The 17,155-nt window shown below is 50.5% G+C and overlaps 1 protein-coding gene across 1 annotated transcript in view; it reads left to right on the top strand.

Moving 5' to 3' along the window:
* Positions 1-17,155, top strand: part of Greb1 (growth regulating estrogen receptor binding 1) — a 128,619-nt gene that overhangs the window by 36,852 nt on the left and 74,612 nt on the right. Inside the window, 1 exon segment of the mRNA XM_028877675.2 lies at positions 5,733-5,816. The gene's annotated coding sequence lies outside the window, so the exon portion shown is untranslated.

The following is a 17,155-nucleotide window of genomic DNA, read 5'->3' as shown; positions in this document are numbered from 1 at the left end:
CTGATAGGCGGACGCAGCGCCGTGGGTAAACCTGAGGGCTTTGTATGAAGCGAAAAGCCAGTCTTAGGAGACGTGCGCAGCCCAAGCGCACTCCTGCAGATTGTAGGAGAGGGAAACGGAATGGCATGCTGCGTGCCTAAAACTAAAATTTAAGTCGCTTGTTAGAGATACTGTACCTGCTTGCTGCGCCAGCCTGGTGATTAGAGTTCGACCCCCAGAGACCACACAAAAAGCCAGATGCTGTGTTGTCCATCTGCGAGCCTAGCATTCCTACTGTGAGGTGGAAGGCAGAGATGGGAGAATTGACAGGCTTGTCGGGAGTACACCGCATGATGAGAGAAACCCTGCCTCAATGATGGAGAAGTTGGCCAGAGCCAACTCCTGAAAGCTGCCCTCTGACCTCCACGGAACCTGATCCCCGGGGTGCTGTGACACCCACATGCCTCTCTCTACTAAATAAATAATTTTGTTTTAAAAGGAAAGAAATGGTATTTTCAGTCCTAGCTCAGGTCTATTGAAACCAGAATTCTAACAAGACCCCCTCAGGCATTCCTACATATATTAAAGTTGACCTTTGCAAAGCAGGAAAAAAAAAACCAAAAACAAACCATCAGATTAAGTCTATGTTAAGTTTTAAGCTAAACATTAAGTGAGAGTTGCGTTGAAAACCATTCGAAGCATAAGCAGAAACACAAGGGAAGAATAAAATATAAAATTCAGGCCAGGTATGGTGGCACACAACTTTAATCCCAGCACTGGGGAGGCAGAGGCAGAGGTTCAAGGCTAATCTGGTCTACGGAGTGAGTTTCAGGACAGCCAGGGCTACATAGAGAAATCCCGCCTCAAATTAAAAAAGTCAACAGCAAAAACATAAAATTCAGATTCTTGATTACTTGGGAAGTCTGACTAGGTAAAGAATGTGAGAGCTTTCCAGGGATAACCCGGGTGCTTGTTTTGAAATTGCTGGTGGGGGCCAGAGCCTTCATTGTATAAAAGTAAAAAACAAACAACCAACAACAACAACCAACAATAGTGGCCTGAGTCTCACGTGGTGAGTTCCAGGCCAGCCTGGCCTAATGAGACATGGCTCAAAAAACAGACAGTCACAATTATGTAAAGTGCTAAAGATGTGAGTGCCAAGGCTTCCCCCCCGGAAGTGTGTGCTCACTGCTATCACTATTTCATGTATTTTGCATATATTTGAATATATCACCTTAAATGTGTAGAAACCAGCCTTGGTGATGAGCTAACACTAACAAGAATAATGTGGAAAACCTTAATTATTTATTTACTTTTCTGGAAAGTTTTGGCAAGGATCTGATATTCAGGGTTATTAATTCTCCCCCCCCCCACGCCCATTCTCTTATTGCTTGCTTCTAGGAGAACCTTCTCAGAAATACTAATGGTACTTGCGTGTGCTCCATGTTGGGTGGTTGGTAAGATCTCTTGCAAATAGTTCTGTTATTACAAGGGAAAAAAAATTAGCCAGGCAGTGGTGGCACATAACTTTAATTTCAGCACTCAGGAGGCAGAGGAAGGCAGGTCTCTGAGTTTGAGGCCAGCCTCGTTTATAGAGAGAGTTCCAGGACAGCCAGGGTAACATAGAGAAACTGGTCTCAAAAAAAAAGTTCTCTTATTGAAGAATTATGTGTGTGTGTGTGTGTGTGTGTGTGTGTGTGTGTGTGTGTGTGTGTGTGTAGTGTCCCTGAAAATTATACTCATGGTCAGTTGTAGCCAGAAACATGAAAGTGTTCATGGGACCTGCGTCTCAAGGGCAGGGTTCGTAACATTGTTGCTTTGAGCAAAAGCCACGGGATACTTATCTCTTCTTAAGCTTTTAGTTTTTGTTGGAAGATGCATGGCGAACTGTATTAAAGGGAGGGGGAGCGGAGATAAAAAAGAAAAAAAAAAACAACCAACAACAAAACAAAACTGTGGCAGCTGGGTCATTGTGACCTCGAGCCGCCTGGAATGCAGCTAATTGGAGCAGCTGGCAGGGATGAGTCAACGCAGCCAGCCTGTGCCTCCTCTCCGGTGGCAAGAGTTCATAGCAGACTCATTGTTTCTCAGCCAGAGATACTTGCCCAAGCCTGTCTGCATCCGTAGAAGGAGGGAGTCAGTCCATCTTCGAAGCCTTGAGCTGTGTTAGTGGGTGCAGAGCGTGTCCTGTGAGTGACGCTGGAGATCTGCTGGGACGGGGGCGTGGCTTATTCATCTTGTTATAGACAGTTTCCTGGCAGATTGCAGCAGATTGTCTGCTGAGTGTCTACGACGTGCCAGGGTTTGTCAGAGGTTCCTTAGGGTCTCGTCAACTTTTGGAACTTTTCAATTCCCCAATCTTCTTCTTCTTCTTTTTTTTCTTCTTCGAGACAGGGTTTCTCTGTGTAGCTTTGCGCCTTTCCTGGAACTTACTTTGGAGACCAGGCTGGCCTCGAACTCACAGAGATCCGCCTGCCTCTGCCTCCCGAGTGCTGGGATTAAAGGCGTGTGCCACCACTGCCCGGCCTCCCCAATCTTCTAAGGGTATTTTAGACCCCGTTTTGCTGAGAAAATGGATGGATGGCTCTGGAGTGGTCACCCCTAAATGTTTGAGTAAGTGAGAAGTGAATTCAAACGCTATGGAAGAAAAAGACTATAAAGAGAGGGAGACGGGCTGAAATGGACCCGAAGAATGGGTCCCAGCAGTTCCGAGGTGTCCTGACCTCCCGATGACTCGCCCCTCCCACACTGTTTCTAAGTTCTAGGTTCAAAAGAGATGGGGTGGGGGTTCAGTAGGTAAATCGGCAAAGAACACAAGGCAGAGGAGGAAGTGTGTTTATGGCTCACAGAGAGACTGATAATCTTCATCTTAAACACATGGAGAGGGGCTGGAGAGATGGCTCCGTGGTCTCTTGCAGAAGACCCAGGCTTGATTCACAGCGCCCACATGGTGGCTCACAACTGTCTGCAACTCCAGTTCCGGGGGATCCCACCCCTTCTTCCGGCCTCCATGGGCACCGGGCGCATGCACGTAGTACCCAGACATACGTGCAGGCGAAATACTCACACACGTAAAATAAATAAACCTTTTAGAAAAAGGACAGATACTGACGGCAGCCGCGGCGAAGTGCGTCATCCTGCTTAATCCCCGCAGAGCCCCCAAGGAAACCTCGTTAACTCCGCAGGCTGCCAAGGGGCTGGAGGTCAGAGAGACTCGGGGTCTGCTATGGGTCACAAGGTAACAGCGGGTGAGGAGGCTGGGACTGGAACCCAAGCACAGATGTCCCAAAGCCTCGCTGGGGAGGAGTCTGCTTTCCTGCAAACCGATGCCGGGGGATGGGGGGGGTTTTTCACCGTGAGGTTTGACCTTTTTGTATTCATTGGAGGAAAGAGACCAAATGGCATGGAGTGTCAGAACTTTCCTTTGTAGGACCAAACGGCAGTATTAGTCCCACCCTAAGAAGAGATTCAGTGCAGAGGGCCAAGCAGGAGTGGAAAGGTTTTGGATTAGGAGTGTGTGGGGTGGAATTTGTATGGAGGCTTTTTTTTTTTTTCTTAAAAACCAACACCGGCATGCTGTGCGTTTTGGTCCATCCCTTGCTCTTCACATAGACACATAAATCAGAAACTTAAGTTGTGTGTGTGTGTTTTGAGGGTCTGGTAACTTTCAGGCTGGCTTTGAGCTTACTATGTAACATCAAAGATGACCTTGAACTTCTCACCCTCTGCCTCTCTCTACCTGTAGGGTGTTGGGATGATAGGCATATAACCTTGGCTTCTACTCTGCTGGGGCCTGCAACCAGAGCGCTGTGCATGCCAGGCAAGCATGCTATTCTTATCTTGTATGCAAGACCACAGATATACTTTCTGACGCCAAGAGGGGGGTGAAAAGAATACAGAGAGACAATCATTTGTCTTATAATATGTGTGTGTTCTTAAAAAAAAAATCATTGCACCATGCGAGACTGATTAAAAAAAAAAACACCTTCATTTATTGGGATGGGGTTAAAGACAGAGCGATCAAACATCTCATCAGTGGCACATTTTAAAGAGAGATAAAATCCTAAGAAAAAAGGCAGCATGTCTTACACATGGGCAAATGGTTAAGGAATATATATAAACCCTACAATAAATACAAAATGATAACCTTGAAGGACCCAAGTGAATGTGATGAAGTCGTACCCATTCAGGTGGGCATTGGAAGTAGCCCGTGTTATTATGCTTTCGTGGAGGAAGGGAGCAGAGAAATCTGTGGGAAATTCTAATACCCCATGTGCAGGGCAGGTCTCATAACGAGATGCTGGCTGGGGTAGCTGGTGGGTGCGTGCATGGGTTTTGTGTGTTCCTGTGTAGCCCAATCCAGCTAGGTGCCATTTAGACCCCACTTACCTTCGTAGATCTTGGAGAGGACATCACTCCTAAGCACGCACACATGCAAATCGAGAGGTGTTCCCTTTACTCCTCACATGTCAATATGGTCATACGAATTGGACCTTCCAAAGCAAGCATGGTAGCAGGCCTGGCTGCATGGGGTGGGGGGCACTAATACGATGTAGAACTCTTGATGACCTGAGTGTGGGAAGTGAGTGGTTTTGTTCCCCGCCTCTCCCATGTGCTGCCTTGTCCACACTGGGTCCTTCCACAGGGACCCAAATGAGCTGTGTCACCTCCCTGGGGCCCTCCGAGAATATTTCTGGCAGTCCTTTCATGCAAGGATTGTATAGGAAGATGAATCTGACCCCCAATCTCTCTGAAGACAGTAGCTGTTTTTAAGTTTCGTTCTTAAAGCTCCTTGCTGTGTCCCGGGCTCTTCGGATACTTCTGTCGCTTCTGGGTGCTGTTCTTGTGTCTCATTCTCTCCTTGAATGCTGGGTGACCCTTGGATTTTTCCAGTGTGTTTAGGAATGAGGGCAACCGACAGGTGTGGCTTTGGGGGCCCAGGACAGAATCTGCTGGTATTCTGGAGGCCTTTGGAGGCAGACTTGTTCCCAGGGGTTGACTGGGTTGGCAGGATGATGACCCTGCTGAGCATTTGGGGGGTGATGTTGGTTTCTGGGAGTTTAGCATGTGGCCTTAGGAGTGGGTTCCAGAGACCTGGTAGATGGCTTTGGAGAGATTCCCGTTCCCAGACTTGCTGCAGGCAGGCATGGGTAGCTCAGTGTACTCCACCCGCTGAAGCTAAGGGTGTACTCGCTGGCTTCCGGAAGTTCAGTGAGCCTGAACTTCTCTCTCTGTCTGTCAGCTTCCCTTAAAATGTGTGGCTCAAAAACAACTCCCCATTTAAAGCTTACAAAGAAATAAACATGATCATCTTTTTTATTTTTTTTTTTTTTTTTGCCGGCCATAGTGGCCCACACATCTCTGTGAGTTCTACATCGTGAGTTCCAGGCCAGCCAGGGCTGCCGAGTGAGACTCTGTCTCAGAAAGAACTTACTGCGTTTATCTGCGTGGATGCATGTGTGTGTGTGTGTGTGTGTGTGTGTGTGTGTGTGTGTACACATGCCACAGCAGTCACATGAAAAGTCAGCAGGTAATTTATGGGAGCCGGTTCTTCTCTTCTAATATGTGGGTCCTGGGGATTGAACTCAGGTCGTTAGGCCTGGCAGCAATCAATCACCTTTACCCCTTGAGCTATCCCGTAGGCACCCAAACTAGATTTAAAAAAAAAAAAAAAATGATGGTTTCAGGGGGGGTCAGGTGTGGAGGCAGAAACTCATTGTCATTGTAAATTTCTGTTTGTCAATCTCTTTCAGCTGGCTGCATTTCTAGAGAAAAGGATGTTCTATCTGCACCTAGCCCATAGGATGACAGTTGATCGAGTTATGTATAAATGAAAGGTAAATAATGCATTCCTCGATGAAAATGTGTTGAATGAGTTCTTCGTACTTTTTATCCTAGACAGTCTGGAATTCACCAACTTGAGGGAAGGGGCTGAGCGCAGTCTAACTAGATGGGAACACTAGGGCCCTGGATTTTCGTAAGCCCCCACAAAAGGTCACACCAATTCGGTGTACACAATTTATTTCATCTTCTTAACTTGCTGGCTATGCCCAAGAAATTCATAGGCTTTTCATAGTTTGCCTAAATATGGGTATTTGGAGCATGGTTTTGTTGTTTTGTTGTAGCTCTGGGCTCTTAGCTCCTCCTTTTCCTTTCCCATTCTCCTTTCCTAATGAAGGCAGTCATTGCAAATAAGCTCCTCCAAATACCCTTTGTTGTGTGAGGTCATAGCTCAGAGTCAAGAACTTGCATATATGACGGGGTGGGGGGGTGGGGGTGGGGAGGGTTTGAGACAGGGTTTCTCTGTGTAACAGCTCTGGCCATCTTGGAACTCACTCTGTAGCCCAGGCTGGCCTCAAACACACAGAGATCTGCCTGCCTCTGTCTCGCGAGTGCTGGGATCAAAGGCGTGTGCCACCACCTCCCAGTGCACAGGTATTTTTTTCTTTCCCCAGACACTGTGATGGGCATGGGATGGACACATCTGCGCTCCGTTCTCTTGAAGATCCCCCCCATGTTAGAAGAGCATACAGACTGATTGTTCTGAGAAATCAATGTATGTGTAGCAGCCTACACGGGAAGCAGTAGGGCTGTGAAGGAGGAAGGGAGTGGAAGATTGTGTTCAGAGCTGGAAGCAGGTCCACCACACTGTGGAAGAGATGCTTGAGCTGGGTATTGAAGAATGAATAGGAGTTCGTGATAGGCATAGAGAGGAAGGAGTTTATGGCAGAGGGGAACACACAGCAAGGTGTGTGTGTGTGTGTGTGTGTTGTGTGTGTGTGTGTGTGCATGGCTCCCATCTTCAGGCAGCATCTGGTGGGTGCTGGGGCAGCCTTGCATCCTAAAGTGATTTGGAAACCGCTCAGGGACATGTTTTGTGAAACTCAAGGCATGTTTACTTGTTGATGGTGGTTATCATCATAGTCTCGGGAGCATTCCGTCGAATAAACAGAGACTTCGTTGACTTTTGAAGGTCATTACTTCCAGTGTTTGTGGTCAGGAAGAAAAAAAATAAAAGCTGATGTGGTAGGGGTGGATGGGATGGCTGTGCCCATGACCTTAGCGTTCTGTTTGTGGGGAAGGTTTTTTTTTCCCCCCAGGGTAGAGCAACATAAGATATGGCGAAGGGAGGGACCGAGATGTAAATCAGGAGGGCAAGCCACACCTCGCCCCCAAGCAGCACACCACGCCCTCAGCAGTGCACCACGCCCCCAGCAGTGCACCACGCCCCCAGCAGCAACCACGCCCCCCAGCACCACCCCCCAGCAGCGCACCACGCCCCAGCAGCAACCACGCCCCCAGCAGTGTACCACGCCCCCAGCAGCAACCACGCCCCCAGCAGTGTACCATGCCCCCAGCTGCACACCACGCCCTCAGCAGTGCACCACGCCCCAGCAGTGCACCACGCCCCCAGCAGCAACCACGCCCCCAGCAGCAACCACGCCCCAGCAGTGTACCACGCCCAGCAGTGCACCACGCCCCCAGCAGTGCACCACGCCCACTGCACACACGCAGCAGCAACCACGCCCCCAGCAGTGTACCACGCCCCCAGCAGCAACCACGCCCCCAGCAGTGCACCACGCCCCCAGCAGTGCACCACGCCCCCCCCCCCCCCCCCCCCCCCCCCCCCCCCCCCCCCCCCCGCCCCCAGCATGCACCACGCCCCCAGCAGCGTACCACCCCCAGCAGCGCACCACGCCCCCGCCCCCCCCCCCCCCCCCCCCCCCCCCCCCCCAGCCACCACGCCCCCAGAGCGCACCACCCCCCCACCCCCCCCCCCCCCCCCCCCCCCCCCCCCCCCCCCCCCCAGCGCACCACGCCCCAGCAGCACCACGCCCCCAGCAGTGCACCACGCCCCCAGCAGCACACCACGCCCCCAGCAGCAACCACGCCCCAGCAGCAACCACGCAACCACGCCCCCAGCAGCCAACCACCCCCCAGCAGCAACCACGCCCCCAGCAGCAACCACGCCCCCAGCAGCGCACCACGCCCCCAGCAGCAACCACGCCCCCAGCAGCACACCACGCCCCCAGCAGCAACCACGCCCCCAGTACCAACCACGCCCCCAGCAGCACACCACGCCCCCAGCAGCGCACCACACCCCCAGCAGCGCACCACGCCCCAGCAGCACACCACGCCCCCAGCAGCTGCACCACGCCCCCAGCAGCAACCACGCCCCCAGCAGTCGCACCACGCCCCAGCAGCAACCACGCCCCCAGCAGCAACCACGCCCCCAGCAGCAACCACGCCCCAGCAGCGTACCACGCCCCCAGCAGCGCACCACACCCCCAGCAGCGCACCACGCCCCCAGCAGCGTACCACGCCCCCAGCAGCGTACCACGCCCCCAGCAGCGTACCACGCCCCCAGCAGCAACCACGCCCCCAGCAGCGCACCACGCCCCCAGCAGCAACCACGCCCCCAGCAGCACTGCTTGGGAGGGAGGGGGAAACTCTCTGCCTTGCCATCTCCCCGCAGTTCCCCCCCAACGTTGTCTGTCACATGTCTATCTTGACAGGGAGGGAAAAGCATGGCCAGCGCAAAGCCACCGCCACTCAGACTTAAGGAAGACAAAAACTGCTCTGCCAGACTTCTTATGCTAACTGAGACCATCTTAAAAAGTTTACAGATGAGAGCAAAAATGAGAAATGCCTAGAAACGCCGGAGGCAGCTGCCGCGAGTTGTCTGCCAGCCCCTTTATGATTTCTGCGTCTTCACAGATTGAGCTCTTAGAGGTGATGATTGTTGCCGTGACCCTGTGGTGTCCAGTGTTTTAATGTACTGGGAACCGCTGCAGGCTCTCTGTGCGTGCTAACTTACGAATCCACGTAGTACCCCTCAAAAAGCGGGGGTTTCTTTTCACTCTATTTTTCAGATTTGGGAAACTGAGGCGCATAATGGTTGACTTGCGCAAGGTTGAACATCTAATAAGTAAGGGTACAAACCCAGTCCCTAGACCCGGAATGCATGGTAAACAAACTGCTGTTGAACTGTGTCTGTGTTACAGTTCATGGGGGCAGTAATCAGAATATATTTTAATGTATGTCTATACACCTATGTGTTAATTCAAAGCATACAATATCCAGCTATGGGAATTTTATGTTATGTGTATGTCTGTGAACCATGTGTGTGCAGATGCCCACAGAGGCCAGAAGAGGGCATTAGATTCCTTGGAACTGGAGTTATGAAGGGCAGTTGAAAGCAACCATGTGGGTCTTGAGAATCGAAGCTAGGTCCTCTGTAAGAGATCAAGTACTCCTCACCACCAAGACATCTCTCCAGTCCCACAGTAGCGGTGTTGAATCTTTTTCATTCTCCCTCCCTCCCTCCCTCCCTCCCTCCCTTTTTTCTTTCCTTCCTTGTATCCTTGCATGGGGACTGAACTCGTGGCCTCTAGGTAAACTCTCCATTCCTCAGCCATATCCTCAGCCTATAAATCATTCTCTTGCTGAATGTTATAGCCTACGAAGGTCGGTTATTTGCAATGCCTTCATGCATAGTTTTCAGTGTATGTGGGTGTTATAGGTTACCTAATATATTCCTCCTTCTTGGATGTTTCCTTAGCTCCCGGCTTCCCACCATTACCAACAGTGCTCTGGCAGAAGGCCACAGGTGCTTTATGTGGGGTGGTCCTTCTCCTTCCTCCTCTGAAGGAGAATGAAGGCAGACACCCCAGGAAGCTGCTTCAGGGTTCCGGAATCTTGTCAAGCAGGACCACCACCAGGGGGCGCTGCCTCACAGTCCCCAGAAGTGTATGACTGGGTGGTCTGGATGCCACCTTCCCTAGGAGCCATTGCTCAAGCAGGGGTGGGGGGGGGATGGAGGTATGAGGGTGGGTGGGTGTCTTAATTCCACCGGCGGTGCCTGGTACTTTTGGGAATGGCACTCAGAAACATCTAGGAACAGCTACCTTTGCTGACACTGTAGGGAAATAACGATTAAAGTTGCTTCTCACCTCCCTGGTTCCCTCTTTTTAAAATTAGGGTTTGATCTTCAGTCCTGGATTCATAAAAGCAATGTATAGAATGTACAGAGGGCTCTGGATACCAGCTGGGGTTTTCTCAAAGACTGGTATAGTAGTAGAAACAGATGATGCAAATGAGAACTGAAACCTGCCCTTAGGGCCAGGGGAACTGCTCCGTGGTTGACAGACAGCTCTTACAGGGCAAGCCTGGCAACCTGAGTTCAGATGCCTAGAACCCACGGAAAAGCCAAATGTGGTTTGTCCCCAGACCTCCACACACATGTGTCCCCGTATACAGACACACCTGCACAGAAAGAAACAATAAAAATACAAGATCTACGCCTCTTGCGATTCTCAAGGGAGTTCCTGGTGCGGGGGGTGTACCCCGTGTTTAGGAGGTGGTGACTTTGAGGGACACTGGTTGCCTCTGGTTCACGCCACTGCTGCATTCGGTATACTCCCTGTCCTCTCACTGCCCCGCACAGCGCAGCAGCTCTGGTCGCTACCCTTTGCTCTCCCACACCAGCATGCTTGGTTTTGTTCTCCCGAGTACAGAAACTTCCACATGGTTGAAGAGGGACCAGTTGGACCTGCCTGTGGTTAGACGGATGAGTTGTTATGTACCTGCTGGGAGAGCACAGTGACCCACAAGAGCTTCTGTTCTGAGAACACTGACCCAGCAGGAGCGGGGGCAGATGGAGCCACTGCCAAGTCCCCTTTCTTTTCTGTGGGGAGCGGTTGGAGCCGTGGTGTGGCTGCAGATACCAGTCCTGATACCATTCAGTGTCAGGGCTCCTGAGCTGTGGTGTCAGGTCAACCGCCACCCCTCCCCTCCCCCGGGGCCGGGCCGGGGGCTCCCCACTGTGCATCAGGGTGGAACAGAGTGGCCCTACTCTGTCCTGTCCTGTGCCCTGTTCTCCAAGGCAGATCAAAGGCAGGGGCTGAGGAAGGCGGGGAGCCACTGAGTGCTTCCCGCCCTTACGGGGCGAGGGGGGGGGGATTCGCGACCCGCTCTTAGCTGGTTGGTTTAGGGGCTGCCTGAAGTGACCAGCTTTCTGTGAGGTATGGTGGATTTGACGTTGGGGTTGAAGAGGTCTGTCGGTGGCTTTTGCTTATGTATGGCAGTATGCGTTGGGGGTAAGCAAATCTGTAAGCTGTAATGCCCTGTAAGCTGCAGGGCATTGCTTTTGTGAGAATGTGAGATCTGTAAGCCGAGGGAAGCTCACTTAATTATGTCCTCGGTGCTGTTTGCTGTGGTATCTAAGGAGGTAAAGGATGTGTTTTTGCGCAAGGTGGATGCAAAAGCCACAGTCGCGGCTCTCACAAAGGGCAGACGAAGGAAACTTTCAGACACTTTTTTTTTCCAAGCCCGCTTTGCTGGCCCTGCCTGGAGAGGGGGGCTTTCCAGTGACGTCTTCCCCGGCTTTGTGCTTCCATTGACCGCTCGCCGTGGCCAGAATGAAAAGCTGCTCTCTTGGTCATTCTTTTTGAGAGCACTCAAAGTTCTCCAAAAGGGGAAAAAAAAATCACCCTGACCTTCTGTGAACAGATGTCTGCAAAAGGCGCATGAATCAGCGCGGTTTCCTCGCGGGCTGGGCAGGCTCACGGGAGGAGGGCTTGTAGCTTGGTCACGGGGTGCCTTCCCAGCCCCCACTTTCTTTCCTCCATAGCACCTGTGGCGTTCATAGTTCCTGCAAGGCAGATCGGGGAATCTCCATTCGAATGCTCCCGTTTCCTGCCAGCGGGGCCGCCAAAGAGTTTATGGGATGCAATTCTGCAGTTTTAGTGCCTTGATTGACATATCATATATTCAGAGCTTGCTACTGATGGAGCAGTGTTGGAGCCACCAAAGCCTGCTGGAAATGACTAGGAGGGATGAGCATGTCATATTCGGACGGCATCGCTTTGTTCTGTCCTGTTCTAAATGTTGGGCTCAAGTCACTGAGGTGGCTCAGAGGGTAGAGGCGCGTGTTGCTGAGCCTGGCATTCTGAGTTTGATCCACCAGACAGACCCATGAGGTGGAAGGAGAGAACCGACTCCTGCGTTCCCTAAGCAGGCGTGTGAGTGTGCGTTCACGAAAGTACGCATGCGCATATACGCAAGCTTTGGGCTCATTGGACACAAAGCCATCCTGTCTTTGGGTGTTGTCTGGAGGATTGTTCTAGTCAGAATTTGTTCACAAGTTGGAAGATGGAGTCGGAGTTGATGGTAGCTGGAGTGTAGGGTGCTACAGTGAGACTTTGGGGGCTTTGTGGCCCCTGGGCTGCCTCTCTGCCCACCCTCATCTATGGTATCGGAGGCAGGCAGAGATTCTGGGGTTGTGTCTTCAGAAAGAGCTGGAAGTCAGAGGGAGCCCCGAGGTGTGTTTGGCCTGCATTCCGAACAGAGGGCAGGTGGAAGGCTGAGAAGGGAAGCCAGTGGGTAGCCATGCACAGGGCCTGATCTGGGAGCCCGGCTTTTCTTTTCAAGGTGTAGGGGAGATTGGACAGGGGTGGGGGTGCATGGGAGGAGGCCCCATGTAGGGAGCTGCCTTGCAGGGCTGGGTGAGGACTTGGAGGGCCGGGGAGGCCTGGTTGGTTGGCGTCACTCATGCCAGCCTTGCGCTGCTGCTGCTGCTGCTGCTGCTGCTGCTGCTGCTGCTGCTGCTGCTTCCTGCATTGCTGAGACCACTGCTGGCCCCTCACCGTTTTCAGACGTGGAAGCCAGCGGGGCCCCTTCCACAGCCTTACACAGGGCGACATCTTCATGCTTCCCCATCTCTCTATGCCATCTCACTAGGTTCCCTAAAAATCCTTTCTGGCTGGAACTGTGCCAGGAGGCCTGGCGACATTAAGCCGAGATAGAATTTTCTGCCCCCCTTCCCCCCCTTGTCCCTTTCCCTGGAAGGTGGCTTCTGCCCACCCCTTGCCAAGGCAACATACACCATCAGTGCTCACACTGACGACCTGTACTGCCTGTATCACTGAAGGATGTTTCAGGGCAGGTTTGCAACCTGTCCGTGTTTTCTTAGCACGAGGTGGGAATGAGACACTTCGGCCATGCAACAGGCTTAGACCATGGAAGCACCGGGCTGTCGGGTCAGACTGTGATCCTGGAGGAGAATGAATGGTCTTTGCTTCTCCCAGGAGCAGGGCAGGCAGAGATCAGGCCAGAAGCATTTGTGACTTGAGACACACCAACTCTCTGAACTTGGGCTTTGATAGTCTTGAGGCAAGTGGTGCCGTCTCTAGGAGCCTGGGGTGGCCGGGACGGTGGAGAGAGGACCTTTCTCCATAGGCAATTATTTCAGGCTCAGAGGGAGATGGGGACCGAGGGAGGGGATGGGAACAACAATAAGCTTCTTTCCTGCTTCTGCAGCGGCCCTTCAGGGGAGCTGGTAGGCAGGGACGGGTCTCTGTGGCTTTTGGGAGAATAAATCCAGGCCCATGTGGAGATGCCGGCAGCTTCCTGGGGGGGAGGGGAGGAGAAGGAGCAGTGCTGACTTCCGGCTGAAGCCTTAGCTGAAGGACGGCCATGTAGAAACGGTGGCCGAACGGGCCTGTGCTCTAGAGGGAAAAACAGCGGTGTGCAGCCTGCTCCCTGATTTTCTCGGGAAATTTCCTCTCGCCTGTGATTGGAGCAAAGAGCAGTAAGGGCCTTCGGTCAATACCTGGGGGAGGAAAGTCAGCTGAAAGACGTTCTAGATTGTCACAGGGGGGGACATCCTGGCTGGGGACCTGAATTATAACCCCAGCTGGGCTCATCTGATGTAGGCTGCACCCAAACACTGTCACCGTCCCACGCTTCATCCTCCATACCTCACTGCCGCTTCCCCTCACACCTGCCTTCTCTGAGTGGTTGGTGTCTGGGGTCTTCAGTAGCTCAGCCCCACGGGGCATGAAGAGAACAAATCTAAGTATGTATTCGTAATGTGTATCTAAAGCGTATTTACTGACTTACACATTTAATGCGTGGATTAAAGTGTTCTTATGTATTGTTTATACTATAAAACATACGTTTTATACTATAAAATGGTGAGAAGGCTCAGTGAGTACAGTTCCTGTTGTGCAAGCTTGCGGGCCTGAGTTTGGATCCCAGGGACCCACTTAAAAAGCTGCCCTCTGTAATCCCAGTATTGTGGAGGCAGAGACAAGAGGATCTCTATAGTTCCTTCAGTAGCCTACTGGTGTTTGTTGAGCTTCAGACTCAGTGAGAGGTCCTGCTTCAAAAAAAAAAAAAAAAGACAGAGAGTAACAGAGGGAGACACTTGATGTTGAGTTCTAGCCTCTACGGATGTGCACACGAGCATGCATTGCATATCCAAAAAAAAAAAAAATGTTTTAAAAAAATGTACTGGAAAATGATGGAAGTGAATGAATAAAACAGCTGAACTGAAGTTTTATGTTTTTGTGTGTTCTTTGTTGCTGTGATGCACAGGTTTCTGCAATGAGGATTATGTGGGCCCAGTCCTGCAGTCGCTCAGACCCAAGTAAACACACAGAGGCTTAGATCAGTTATGAACTGGATGGCCCATGGCTCAAGCCTCTTGCTAGCTAGCTCTTCTATCTTAAATTAACCCATTTCTATTCATCCATAAATTGCCACGTGGCTGTGGCTTACCGGTATTTTACACCTTGCTTCTCATGGCTATGCTGGCGTCTTTCTCTCTCCCCTCTGCCTTTCTTCTTCCTGTCTCTCTCTTCAGTTTCCTGCCTAGCAGACTTGCCATAGACCAAACGGCTTTATTTATCAACCAATTGTAGCAACACATATTCACAGCATACAGAAAGACATCCCACAGCACTGGCCCAAGGAACCATTTCTTTTTTGGGGGTGGGGTGGGTGGAATTGGCTTCTTTATTTCCAAATAATGCCTATACTGCAGTATTTCATATGTTTCTAGACCATCTTTTCATTCTTACTGTAGAATATGAGAATTTAGCTTTCTTATATATCCTGTAGCAATTACACATCTTTCTATAAACACACCCTGAACAGACACACACACACACACACACACACATACACACACACTCTCTCTTTCACACACACACACACACCACACCACACACACACCACACACTCACATCCAACCCTCTATCAAATATATATGCATCAACGCATATGCATGCACCCGAATTCACACATCCAATAAACAGTGACGTGCACACATCCAGACAGACCTGCGTGTACCCGGACTCACGCATGCCCAAGACAGGTGCACACGCCCTCGCTTTCCTTCATCTTTCAAAGCCGGTGGGTCAGTACTGCTTGTAGACTTACGGTCTTTGAAAACTGCTCCTCCCATGTAGTTCATCTCCTTTCCCTGCAGGTACTCTTTCTTTTCCAGACTTTAAGGCCTTGTGAATCTAGCCTCTTATTTTGGTAGAGTTTGAAAAGCTCCCATCGTGGTGTAAGACACCATACGGTCCAGTCTGTCACCTTGGGACATCCTTCCTGGAGCCCTGTGTCCCCTGTGGCCGCGTGACTCCATTCCTGTTGTCCTTGGCACCTGTGAGCACCTTTACCGTCTGGTGGATTGTGTCCCCTGTTTGGAGGCCCCGTGGCTGCACACTTGATGGTGACCTCCAATTCCTTGTCGCTTCTAGAGACCTTGAATTTCTAAAGAGGGGTTCCCTCTTCTTTTCTTTGGATCTCGGTGGGGTATACAATTCTAGGTAGGAAAGTGCCCTTGGGATCTCAAGGGCATTATGTTGTTATTTCACGTGTCCGGTGTTGCTGTTGGGAAACCAGAGCCATTTAGGGTCATTTCAAATCTAGACTGTGACTTCCTTTCCTCTCTTTTCCTCGTTGGTGACCTAATATTTTGTGGCTACACACCTCGGTTTGTATCTTTTTTCTTTTCATCGTGCTGGATCATAGGATCCTTTTGATCTAGAATCTTCTACCATTCTAGAACGTTCTCTAGATGATTTCTTGAGGGCCATTGCTCTCTCTTCCCTCTGTTCCTCTTCCTGGAACTCCTAGGGAGCTTACAGATTAGTGTCCAATTTTCTTTCTTCTTCCTCCCAACCTCAAAGAGTATCTTCTAGCATGTCAACGGGATAAAGACACTGAAAACAAACATGAAAGCATTTTCCTTTGGTATTGGCATCTGCCAGGACCTTTTCCGGTCATCTTTCTTGAAATGGGGGGTGGGGGAAGAGGATGATTAAATGTATGAATGGTCATAGTGACTTTATGAAATGTTTTGTAGTAACTGTGGCCAGCCAGGTGTGGTTCTTTTTCCTCTTGTCTTGGAAATAATATGACAGGACAATGACATGGTTCACTACTAAAGAAAGTTAGCTTGATATTATAATTGTTTCAGTATTTAATACTAAATAATTTAAGTGTTCTTATCTCTTCTATCCTTTGGTTTGTTTTCTTTCTTTCTTTCTTTCTTTCTTTCTTTCTTTCTTTCTTTCTTTCTTTCTTTCTTTCTTTCTTTCTTTCTTTCTTTCTTTCTTTCTTTTGACAAGGTTTCTCTGTATAGCCCCTGGCTGTCCTGGAAATCTCTCTGTAGACCAGGCTGGCCTCAAACTCAGATCCGCCTGCCTCTGCCTCCTGAGTGCTGGGATTAAAGGCGTGCGCCACCACCACCTGGCCCTGTCCTCTGATTTCTTAACTTCAACTTTGCTTTCAGGCTCTTCTTCTAGAGCTTAAATTTCAGATTTAAGCCGGGCGGTGGTGGTGCATGCCTTTAATCCCAGCACTCAGGAGGCAGAGGCAGGCAGATCTCTGTGAGTTCCAGGCCAACCTGGTCTCCAAAGCGAGTTCCAGGAAAGGCGCAAAGCTACACAGAGAAACCCTGTCTTGAAAAAAAAAAAAAAAAAAAAAAAAAAAATTCAGATTTAATCAATTTAGAAGAGTCCACTTTTGTTTTTGTGTATCCAGGTTCTGCAGCCTTCTGGTCTCATTTCGTTGAGTACAGCGTCCCATTGAGAATGCTGATTGGAGGATTTACTCTGTCTGTGGTTTTGGTCTTTATCCTTTGGCTACTTTTGTCTTGAGCTTTGAGGTTAAAGAATTTCTCAGCAGCCTTTGTGATGGCCCTGCACATTTCTCTCTCTCTTACGTCACCTATGGACTGCTGGGCCGGTTGTCATTGGCTGAGTAGGATCTGAAATTCGAATTCTTTAAACATGGGCATGCTCTGATTTAACGAGAAATGCATTACCACGCTACAGGTCTTACACCAAGCATTTCCGGATGCTATCTTTTTCACACTCTC

The sequence above is a fragment of the Peromyscus leucopus genome, chromosome 22 (genome assembly GCF_004664715.2).
Source record: "Peromyscus leucopus breed LL Stock chromosome 22, UCI_PerLeu_2.1, whole genome shotgun sequence".
Classification (NCBI taxonomy): Eukaryota; Metazoa; Chordata; class Mammalia; order Rodentia; family Cricetidae; genus Peromyscus; species Peromyscus leucopus.
The sequence above is the reverse complement of the archived record's forward strand: the minus strand, read 5'-3'. Positions and strand labels throughout refer to the sequence as shown.